The sequence below is a fragment of the Pongo pygmaeus genome, chromosome 6 (assembly GCF_028885625.2).
Source record: "Pongo pygmaeus isolate AG05252 chromosome 6, NHGRI_mPonPyg2-v2.0_pri, whole genome shotgun sequence".
NCBI classification, from domain to species: domain Eukaryota; kingdom Metazoa; phylum Chordata; class Mammalia; order Primates; family Hominidae; genus Pongo; species Pongo pygmaeus.
Genome location: NC_072379.2, coordinates 53,585,177 through 53,597,263, shown reverse-complemented (window position 1 = coordinate 53,597,263; position 12,087 = coordinate 53,585,177). Strand labels below are relative to the sequence as shown.

Genomic DNA, 12,087 nt, shown 5'->3' with positions numbered 1-12,087 from the left:
ACTCTTTTGGAGGGTAATTTGGTAGAATCTGTCAAACTTAAAATATGTAATTCCATTATTAGGGAACTATTCTATTGAAATACTTGCATACGTACATTAAGATATTTACTCAAGGCCAGGTGCAGTGGCTGACACCTGTAATCCCAGCACTTTGGGAGGCCGAGGTGGGCGGATCACAAGGTCAGGAGATCGAGACCATCCTGGCTAACACGGTGAAACTCCGTCTCTACTAAAAATACAAAAAATTAGCCAGGTGTGGTGGCGGGTGCCTGTAGTCCCAGCTACTTGGGAGGCTGAGGCAGAAGAATGGCGTGAACCTGGGAAGTGGAGCTTGCAGTGAGCCGAGATCGCGCCACTGCCCTCCAGCCTGAGTGACAGAGCGAGACTCCGTCTTAAAAAAAAAAAAAAACCAAAGATATTTACTCAAAAATTTTTATTTTCAGTCTTCTTTGTAGGAATGAGAAATGGGAAACAATTGCATTCTGATAAATAGATTAATGGTTAAACAAATCATGGCACATTCAAGCCAAGGAATTTTGTAGCCATTCAAAGCTTGTAGTGAGCAGTAAGATTGCCAACATATGGTGAGTGAAATGAAGTCACAGAACAGTATTACTAGTGATTATCAGTTATGTAAAGCTAACCAAAAACTGTGCATTTACATGTGTGTGTTTGCTAATGCATTTTGATCAGGATCTGGAGCACTGTATCAAAACATCATAAGTAGACTCCCTTTTCACTTTTTATTCTCCAATGGCTCAGAATTGTGAACTCTTTATGGGCATGTATTTTACAATTTTAAAGCAATTGTTTTTTTTTTTGGCGGGGTTTGGAGGAGCAGGGTCTCAACTCTGTTGCCCAGGCTGGAGTGCAGTGGCATAATTTCTGCTCACTGCAACCTCCGCCTCCCAGGTTCAAGTGATTCTCCTGCCTCAGACTCCCGAGTAGCTGGGATTACAACAGGTATGTATCACCATGCCCAGCTAATTTTTGTATTTTTGGTAGAGATGGGGTTTCACCATGTTGGCCAGGCTGGTCTCAAACTCTTGACCTCAAGTGATCCACCTACCTCCACCTCCCAGTGTTGAGATTACAGGCATGAGCCCAAACAATTTTTAAATACTGGGGCTAGATCACAATAGAAAGGAACAGTTTGAAGACGTGAGTGACATGGGATAAAGGAGGAGGAAGTTCCCTGAGGATTAGATGATGGTGACAGCAGTAGCAGCAGAAGCAGGTAACATTTAGAGTTGAGATGTGCCACACCCTGCTCTAAATGCTTTATGCATATCAAGTCCCCTTATTCTCACTAGAAGTCTGGGAGGTAGACATGATTAGTCAAGGACATGGAGGCACAGAGAGGTGGAGAACTCCACAGCTAGCAAAGCTGGGACTCAAAGCCAGGCAGTCTGGATGCAGGGCCAGTGCTCCAGCCACTGCCCCCTACTGCTGGCTGACAGTGGAGTCGAGAGCACAGGTGATGGACTGGCCTGAGAGGAGGAGGGAAAGCTCATTAAACCTCTGGATCAGTTTGTTGCTGCATTAACACCTTCCCACAAATATAAAAGCTCAAAACCACCATCACTGATTACCTCACGGTGGTGTAGGTCAGAAGCCTGAGCAGGCTCAACTGGGTTCTTGATCTTGCATCTCACAAACCCCAACCCAAGATGTCAGCAGAGGTGGGCTTCCATCTGGAGGCTCTGGGGAAGAATATGCATCCAGAATCATTGAGGGTGGCAGAATTCAGATCTTTTCAGCTGTAGGACTGAGAGCTCCATTTCCTTGCTGGCTGTTAGTCAGGAACCTTTGATGAGAGTTTGCTTCATCCCTCACCATGTGGCCCCTTCAACTCTAAAACCAGTAATGATGTGTGGAATCTTTCACAGGCTTGGACTCTCTGACCTCCTCTTTGGTTAACAGCCAGGGACAACTCGAGTTCCAAAGGGTTCTCATGATTTGGTTAGGAACACCCAGATGGTCTCCCTTTCCTTGTACTGGTAACACAATCTAGTCATAGCAGTAAAGTGCATCCTATTAACAGTCCTGAAGATTAGTGGGAGAAATCATGATGCCATTTTAGCCTGGGTAATTTATAAAGAAAAGACACTTGCCTGGCTCAAGGTTCTGCAGACAGTACAAGAAGTGTGGTGCTGGAATATCTTTCTGGTGAGGCCTCAAGAAGTTTACAGTCACGGTGGAAGGCAATGAGGAGCCAGCATATCACATGGTGACAGCAACAGCCAGAGCAAAAGAGGGAGGGAGAGGTGCCACTCCCACTTAAACAACCAGATCTGGTGTGAACTGACTCATCACCAAGGGGATGGCACTAACCCATTCATGAGGGATCCACCCCCATCATCCAGACACCTCTCACCAGGCCTCATCTCCAACACTGGGGATTACATTTCATCATGAGATTTGGAGCAGACAAACATACAAACCATATCAGTAGGATGTCTGACACTCATCATACGATGTCTGAGTGAAGGGAGGTTTGAGGGCTTATTTTGTCTCCCTGGATAGGAATGGAAAATGTGTATCTGAAAGAGATGTCTGAAAAAGAAAGTTTAAGTGGGTGACTAGCACACTTTTGGTTTGCTAGTGGGCTTTTTGAGCTCACTTCTCATTTGAGTTTGGAGATGGATTTGTAGGGGCTCTGGGATTTTTCCCCTGTAGTCTGTCTATAGGAGCACAGCGGAAGATTTTGATTGATGCTTCTTTGGGGAAAGCTGGACAAAAGGATCACAGATCAGGGGAGATGACAGGCCAAAGTGATATTCCTTGGAATCTAGGCTAGAAAAAGAGGAGAAAACACAGAATGAGGGAAAAGGGACAATTCACTTGCAAGGGCTACAGGGGTGGATGGCTGGATTCCAGTTAAAGCAGGAAATGGAAGAAGGCTTCAGTAAGAGGGTAGAGATCTAGAGCACAGGTTCTCCAAGTGGGGTCCCCAAATCAACAGTGTCAGCATCACTTGTTAGCAAGGCAGATTCCCAGGTTCACCTCAGACCTAGGGAATGGAAAATTCTGGAAGTTTGTGAGTCGAGGACAGGAATCTGCATCTTAAGCTTGCTAGTTGATGTGGATATCTTGGAGGTTTGAGAATCATTGATGCAGCATCTTTTGTGTTGTATAAGAATGCTTTTATCATGAATGGAATTGCGGAGGGACAGTAGCCAATTCCTGGAAGAAGAGGACCGGCTGTACCTGGGTGAGAAATGCTGAGCATATGGCAGAGGACAGATGGCCTGTGTTCTGCGTGCTGAGGAATGATGACAAGGATAAGTGTAAGGCAAGGCTGAATCCATTGGCCTTACAGTTTTCAGAAATAGTAAGTCCTGGCCATTCTAATCTCAACCGATTATTTTCCTGAGGTGGTATTCCAAGGCCAAGAACAGGAGCACTGGCTGATGAGACTTGAAGAAGGGTCAGTCTGGGCCTGGCTTGGCTGTTCCTTAAAGAAGTGCAATCCAAACTCCATGAAAAGTGGCAGAAAATGGGAGTGAGTTTCTGGGACCCTGACTGAGTGCCTAAAGCAGCAAGAGACCAGTGCTAGCCACAGAAGGACACACTTGCCTATGAGCAAGATCCAGCTTCACTTTGGCTCAGCAAAGGATAGACTTCCTCTCCTCCAGCTGCAGACACACCCTGGCCTCCTGAGATGCCTCTACTGTGGCCTAGTTTCAGCTACAAGAGCACGGGTGGGCTGTGGTCAGGCAACCGGAAGAGGAAGAAAGGGAGGGATGGATTTTGGGATGTGGATACCTGACCTAGTACAGAAATCCCCCTATATTCCTAAATCTTTTCTGAGTCAGTCACTCTGTGAAAATCATGGGACTTTGGCAGTAGAAAGCAAGTGAAGTAGAATGCAGACACAGAAGATTTTTTATTGTTGTTTTAAGAACTCCCTAGCCCCCAAATCAACAAATCATGTCAGGTAAATATAAATATTTTAGCCAAGCAGTGGCTCTCGCCTGTAATCCCAATGCTTTGGGAGGCCAAGGTGGAAGGATCACCTAAGGCCAGGTGTTCAAGTCTACACTGTGGAGGGCACAAGCTGTGGGAGGGCCTGAAAGACACTCCTCAGAGATTCTCCCAGTCCTGCCACCCTGCGGGAGACACTTCAAAGGAATCGTAAACTCATGTGACCAGCAGGGAGGACAACACCGAAGAAACTTTCCTGCCTAAAATCAGCTGCCGTCCAGAGCTAGCACCTGGAAGGAGACACTCCCTCTCCTGGGGTCACATCTTCACTGGAAGGCGGGTGGGAACTCACTGCTGTGACCCACATATCCTCCTCTCTCAGCATCTCTACCCTGCTACTTTCTCTGACTGCATCTTCCTCTGTTCCTTGGCCACAGTGTTTGATTCTTGAGAAGAGAATGTTGAATAAATCATGTCCTTGTCACTCTGAGTCAGAACTCTCATTTGACTTGGAAGATTCATGCTTCTGTTTTTTTCTTCTTTTTCTTTTCTTTCTTCCTTTTCTTATGCTTTTCTTTCCTCTTCTTTTTCTTGTGTTTCTGTTTACCTTCAGAGGAACTGGAGCTGCTCCCATCTTCATCTGAGGTAGAATCCTCCAGTAACTGTTTTACCTACTGTATCCTAAACATTCAAGATTGATCAAAGAACAGTGAGTTTTTGCTTTAATTTAAAAGTTTCTTAAATAAATTTGTCATTCAAAAGCAGTATGGAAGGATCATGAATAACTACATCACAAAGACAGTACTTATTTTTATTTTTACCTGTTTTCTCCATTCTTCTTCACCTGAATGCCTGTTTTTATGTGTCTGTAACCAGTGTACAAGCCATTTTTGTATTATTTTCCTTGTCCTAGTCATTTCTGTAGGTTCTCACAGTACTTACAATTATAAATTCTAACAGACGCATACTTTACTAAACCATTCCCCAACTGCTCAGTTTCCTAACAGATAATCTACATCCTCAACAATTGTAATTTAATGTAACCAGTTTGAAAAAACAAACTCTCCCAATTTTTCACTCTCTAATCTTGTCTAGGTATAATTTTTAACAAAAGCTCAGATCCTTAAGACGTTAGAGGAGATAAACTGAATTACATCAAAGTACCAATTGTACCATGCAAGTAGACAGCACAACATGGGTTGCTAATATCAACTGCAGTGGTCAGAGAACTGGACCAAGCCGACAGCTTTAAGCTAGCCCAAGGAGGAGGAGGCTGGCCTGCTCATTCCCCAACACTGGTCTTGTCAGCCATGACTCCTACCCAATAAATATTTCACAATTGAAATACCATGTTTACTATATCACTCTCCTAGTGCTAGAAGGTTTTTTTCCAACTTTATAGAAGTTAAAACTTTAAATAGATATTATCACCAGGACAACCTCACCTTACATCCTTTTCATGTTGTTTATTGTCTCGTATGATGTCATACATGAAATCCTCATGTGCCTTAAGGGACAGAGAAGGTTAAGGTTTGGTTAGGCTTCATGGACCATTAGTTAAATAAAATTAAACCCCTATGTTACAGAAAACAGTTTTTTTTTCTTTTACTGTTTGATGTAGCCATACGCTCAACATGTTTTAATCCTTTTAAGGGTCATATCACTGATAACTCATTAAGGCTACAAAAAGAATTTCCCAATGAGAAAATACACGAAATAATATTCTTCATGAGGAAATAACTGCATAAACTGGAAGAGTCATACTATAAAACAGTACTCAAGTTTAGAAATACTGAGGTAATTCTCTTTGTTCTATTGGGTTAGACCAAAAGATAGTATTAAGCGAAACAAATGAGTTGCAAAATGATACATAGGAATGATCATTTATAAGTACTCAAAAATACGTGTTACATACCCCAAGGAAGTCTGGAAATATACACATCAAGCTATTTGCTGCAAACTCACTCTCAGGAGGGAGGCAAGATTGGACTTGGTGGTAAAAGCCTTACTATGAGGTCTTCATTTTGCTTAATAAGGCAAATAAACTGTATTCTTGTATTCTATAATTGAAAGTAACTTAAAATTCACAATTATGGGCTGGGCGCGGTGGCTCACACCTGTAATCCCAGCACTTTGGGAGGCCGAGGCAGGTGGATCACGAGGTCAGCAGTTCGAGACCAGCCTGACCAACATGGTGAAACCCCGTCTCTACTAAAAACATAAAAATTAGCCAGGTGTGGTGGTGGGCACCTATAATCCCAGCTACTTGGGAGGCTGAGGCAGGAGAATTGCTTGAAACCAAAAGGCGGATGCTGCAGTGAGCCAAGATCATGCCACTGCACTCTAGCCTGGGCAACAAGAGAGAAACTCTGTCTCAAAATAAAATAAAATAAAATAAAATAATCATAATTATGAACATTATGATTATAGAGTTGTATAAATTGATGTTCTGTTATATCCTTAGGGTAAATTTTTAGAAGTTGAATTTCTAAGTCAAAAAGAAGTACATTAAATTTTTGAGATTTATCAACAAGCTTTGTTTTATACTATCTGTAAAAACTGACATTTCACCTAAAAGTGCTTGATCTAGAATAATTATTTTTCAGATTAAGACAAAAACACAAAACTTTAAATGCCTTAAAATGTTAAAAGAATGTCTGTTGACTTCAGTTTCATATATAGCTGGCCCTCATATCCTGAAGAGTTACATGTCCACAGATTCAACCAAGGATTGAAAATATTTGGAAAAAAAAAAAAAAAAAAGGATGGTTGTGTCTGTATTACACATGTTCAGACTCTTTTTTCTTGTCATTATTCCCTAAACAATACAGTTTAACAACAATTTACTTTTTATTCAGTATTATAGGTAATCTAGAGACGATTAAAATATACAGGAGTATGTCCCCAGCTTATATGCTATTCTACTTTCTTTTATTTGACAAAATCTCACTCTATCACCCAGGCTGGAGTGCAGTGGCATGATCTTGGCTCACTGCAACCTCTGCCTCTCAGGTTCAAGCGATTCTCATGCCCCAGCCTCCCAAGTAGCTGGGATTGCAGGCATGTGCTACCATGCCTGGCTAATTTTTGTATTTTTATTTTTTTGAGACAGAGTCACACTCTGTCACCTAGGCTGCAGTGCAGTGGCATGATCTCAGCTCACTGCAACCTCCACCTCCTGGATTCAAGTGATTCTCCTGCCTCAGCCATCCAAGTAGCTGGGATTGCAGGTGCCCACCACCATGCCTGGCTAATTTTTGTATTTTTAGTAGAGACAGGGTTTCACCACGTTGGCTAGGCTGGTCTTGAACTCCTGACCTCAGGTGATCTGCCCACCTCAGACTCCCAAAGTGCTGAGACTACAGTAGTGAGCCACCATGCCCAGCCTAATTTTTGTATACTTAGTAGAGCTGGGGTTTCACCATGTTGGCCAGGCTAGTCTCAAACTCCTGACCTCAGGTGATCCACCTGCCTAGGCCTCCTAAACTGCTGGGATTACAGGCATGAGCCACTTCACCCAGCCTATACCATTTTATATGAGGGACTTTGAGCACCTGTGGATTTTGGTATCCCAGGGAATACTGGGATCCAATTCCCCATGGATACCAAGGGACAAGTGTATGCTGATCACTCCAGTAGATCCACAAGGCAGCATATTTCACTTGGCAGAAGTAGTTACTGAACAGTGAATTAACACCTCTGGGAGGTGACTCTATGTTAAAGCGGGAAATGATAGATAGATGATGCTAATGATAGATCTGTCTAACTGTCATTTAAGAGGAAATATACACAATTCTAGCTTATAATAGACAGACATCTACTCTTTAAAGGCTGGAAAACTAGGCCAGGCGCGGTGGCTCACGCCTGTAATCCCAGCACTTTGGGAGGCTGAGGCGGGTGGATCACGAGGTCAGGAGATCGAGACCATGGTGAAATCCCGTCTCTACTAAAAATACAAAAAATTAGCTGGGCATGGTGGTGGGTGCCTGTAGTCCCAGCTACTTGGGAGGCTGCGGCAGGAGAATGGCGTGAACCCAGAAGGCAGAGTTTGCAGTGAGCCAAGATGGCACCGCTGCACTCCAGCCTGGGTGACAGAGTGAGACTCTGTCTCAAAAAAAAAAAAAAAAAAAAAAAAGACTGGGAAACTAAAACTCTGATTTTAGTTATGAGACATGACTTTTTATATAATAAATTTTTAAAAGGGGAGTTGAATAGGGAACAATGTCTTCTTCAGAAAAAGAATCACTGTCCCAATGTATAAGCAAAGAACACTTTTATAAATGTTAGTTTTTTTCTTAAAGAGCTAAATTTGTCTCACAAATGCAATTTAACAGAGGTATAGTTAACAGCAGACGCTTTGGCCAAAAGGCTTCTGGGAATGTAATTTATGTGAACATTCAGTTCGCTGGTGGCTACTGGATTAATTAATATTCACCATCTCTGATTAAGGTAAAATGACATTGTATGGTTTTACTTACTACTCTGAACTGTTCTAACTTTTGGTTGTCTTTGATAAAGAAAGGGCATTCTTTGTAGCCTGTTCGGTGACCATACCGTTTGCAATGCCAACCTAAAAGCAAAGAAAAGGGGAAATATTTCTGTAAGATAAGAGTGTTTCACCTTAGTGAGATAAAGAATCAGTAGATTATATTAAAGTTTTTATTCATTAAACTCCAGTTCTAAAAGAAAATGCAATCATGGATGAACCGTGTAAGGTCCCAGAAAAGACAGGTAAACTAATTGCTTACCCAGGCATCCTTTAATCTTGTGCTTTAGGAATTAATTTTCCAACACCAAGAAATTATGAAGCAATCCAATGAAAAGTACTGCAAAAGGTCAATTTTTTTTAGTGTGTCTCACTGTATTTTTCAAAGTAAATATCTTCTATTAATCAAGTGGCTCTGAATCTCATTTATAAATTTAGTCACTAGAACAAATAGCTTCTTTCTCAGGTTGAGTCGACATCTGTTCACATCCCTCACTTTTAAGTAAACAAAATCACAAGTTCTTTTAAAATATTAATGCCATCAGAACCCTACTGCAACTTTACTTGCAGAAGAGGGAAACTGTGCTATTTAAAGAGGTTAACTATTAGAAGCAACAGAAGGTCCTGATGAGGAACTGGGAGGAGAATAACAACAGAATGTATATACAAGCTCCAAGGCAACAAATTCCAGTCTTCATGGAATTTCAGTGAGTGGACCTGGCATCAGGCATTGACCTCTGAGAAAAAGGAAGTGGTGAGCAAAGCAAGAATGGATGAGATCCTTGTTACTTCTCTCACCTGTTCATATCCTCTCAGCACCATCTGGATGTGGTGTAAATCAGGAAATTGTATGGGAATGGTGAATGAGACCCTGTGTTTGAGTATCAAGCAATTCTAAGCAACTAGGTTGGGAAGCATGAAGAGGGATTTAGGTAAGTTCAGCCAAGTTTGCTCTATGCTGTAGTTACAGAAAATACGTAGTGACAGGGCAAGAAAGTTTTTCTCTTTTTATTTTTATTTGAAGATTGAATGCAGGAAACCACTGAAAAAAATAAAGTTTGTGGATTTTCTTTCTTTCTTTCTTTTTTTTTTTTTTGAGACAGAGTCTCGCTCTGTTGCCCAGGCTGGAGTGTAGTGGCGCGATCTCGGCTCACTGCAATCTCCGCCTCCTGGGTTCAAGCAATTCTTCTGCCTCAGCCTCCCGAGTGGCTGGGATTACAGATGCATGCCACCAAACCCAGCTAATTTTTTATATTTTTGGTAGAGACAGGGTTTCGTCATGTTGGCCAGGCTGGTTTTGAATTCCTGACCTTGTGATCAGCCCACCTCAGCCTTCCAAAGTGCTGGGATTACAGGCGTGAGCCACTGTGCCTGGCCTAAGTTTGTGGATTTCTATTGATTGCCTGTGAGCTATCCCTATCCTTATCTCCCTCACCATTTCAGGTTTGGGGAAGAAGGACTACACTCTTTCAAACTAATATCTGCCTTTATGGCAAAGCTGAAGGAATGTGAAATGCCATGGAACAAGCATTGATGTATAGATATCCAGAAGATATCATTTCCGCTCAAAATCCTCTTATGGAAAGGTGATCCCAGCTATTCAAAGTGTGGTCCATGGACCAGCAAATTCAACAATATGAGGAAGGTTGTTAGAAAAGCAGGGTATAGGACCCAACCCAGAAATATTGAATATCTAGTATTCAGTATTTTGGATATTCAAATACTGGATATTCAGTATTTCTGGGTTGGGCCTGATACGGACATATAACCTGAATTTTAAAAGATTTACTGGTTATTTGTAGAAATATCAAAGTGGGAGAACCACTTTTCTAATTAATACTAAAATTGGTAAAATCAAAACCGTGCGCATAGGTTTGTAATTACCTTAACAGTAATTACATTACATGCAAATGGATTAAACACTTCAATCAAAAGGCAGAGATTTATAGAATGGATAAAAATGTTATCTGCCAGGTGCAGTGGCTCATGCCTGTAATCCTAACACTTTGGGAGGCCAAGGCAGGAGGACTGCTTGAGCCCAGGAGTTTGAGAATAGCCTAGGCAACAAGGTGAGACCCTGTCTGTACAAAAAATTTTTAAAAATTAGCCAGGCATGGTGGCAAGCACCTGTGGTTCCAGCTACTCAGAAGGCTGAGGTGGGAGGATTGCTTGAGCCTGGGAGGTCTAGGCTGCAGTGCGCTGTGATTGTGCCACTGCACTCCACCCTGAGCAGCAGAGAGGCCCTGTCTCAAAAAAAAAGGAAAAATGCTATCCAAGCACTAGATATAAGTGACACACTGTAGATTTAAAGACACAATTAGGTTGGCAGTAAAAGGATGGAAAGGAATATATGATGCAAACAGTAACCCAAAGGGAACTAAAGCTGCTCCAATAATTTCAGACAAAATACACCCCAAGATAAAAACTGTTACCAGAGACAAAGAAGGACATTTTGTATTGATAAAAAGGTCAATCCATCAAGAAGATACAACATTTATAAGTATGTATGCAACCTAGCAAAAGAGTGCCAGATAGTTGAGACACAAACTGACAGAATTGAAGGGGAAAACAGAACAATGTAACAATAATAGAGATTTCAATACTCCCCATTCAATAATGTATAAAACAACCAGAGAAAAGATCAGCAATGAATTACAAGACTTAAGCAACAATATAAATCAACTGAACCTAACAGATATTTATAAAACACTCTACCACCCAACAATAGAGTAAACACTTTTTGAAGTCAACATGGAACATTATCCAGAGACCCTATATTAGGCCATAAAACAAGAATTAATATAATTAAAAGGATTTAAACCATACAAAGTATATTCTCCAACTAGGATGGACTCAAATTACACAGCAACAATATAAGGAAATTTGAAGAATCCAGTACATAGAAACTGAATAACACATGCGTAACCAATCCAGGAGTCAAACGGGATGTTAGAAAATTAAAACACAACAGGCCATCGTGGTGGCTCATGCCTGTAATCCCAGCACTTTGGGAGGCCAAGGCGGGTGGATCACCTGAGATTGAGAGTTTGAGACCAGACTGACCAAAATGAAGAAACCCCGCCTCTACTAAAAGTACAAAATTAGCCAGGCATAGTGGCGCATGCCTGTAATCCCAGCCACTTGGGAAGACTGAGGCAAGAGAATCGCTTGAACCTGGGAGGCAGAGGTTGCGGTGAGCCGAGATTTCGCCATTGTACTCTAGCCTGGGCAACAAGAGTAAAACTCCGTCTCAAAAAAAAAAAAAAAAAGAAAGAAAAGAAAAGAAAATTAAAACACAACATACCAAAATTCACACAATGCCGATAAAGTAGTGGTTAAAAGAAAATTTATAGCTTCTAATTCTTACAATAGAAGAAAGGTCTCAATCAATAATCTAGGTTTTTATCATAAAAATTAGGAAAAAGAAGAGTAACCGGACCAAAGATAAGCAGAAAAAGGAAATAATAAATGATGCCATTGCAGGACCTCAAAAAACATGCTAAATGAAAAGAGTCGGATCACTTATATATGTCCAGAAAAGCCAAATTCACTAAGAGAGTAGACTAATCGTTGCCTAGGGCTATCAATGGGGATGAACTGGAAATGGGTTGAGAGATCTTGGGCGGGGGAGGCATGAAAATGTTCTAACACTTATTTATGATGATGGTTGCACA

At 41.6% G+C, this 12,087-nt stretch overlaps 1 pseudogene; it reads right to left on the bottom strand.

Annotated features, from left to right (window-relative positions):
- Positions 1–418: 418 nt before the first annotated feature.
- Positions 419–12,087, bottom strand: part of LOC129041525 (retinitis pigmentosa 9 protein-like) — a 30,372-nt pseudogene continuing 18,703 nt past the window's right edge.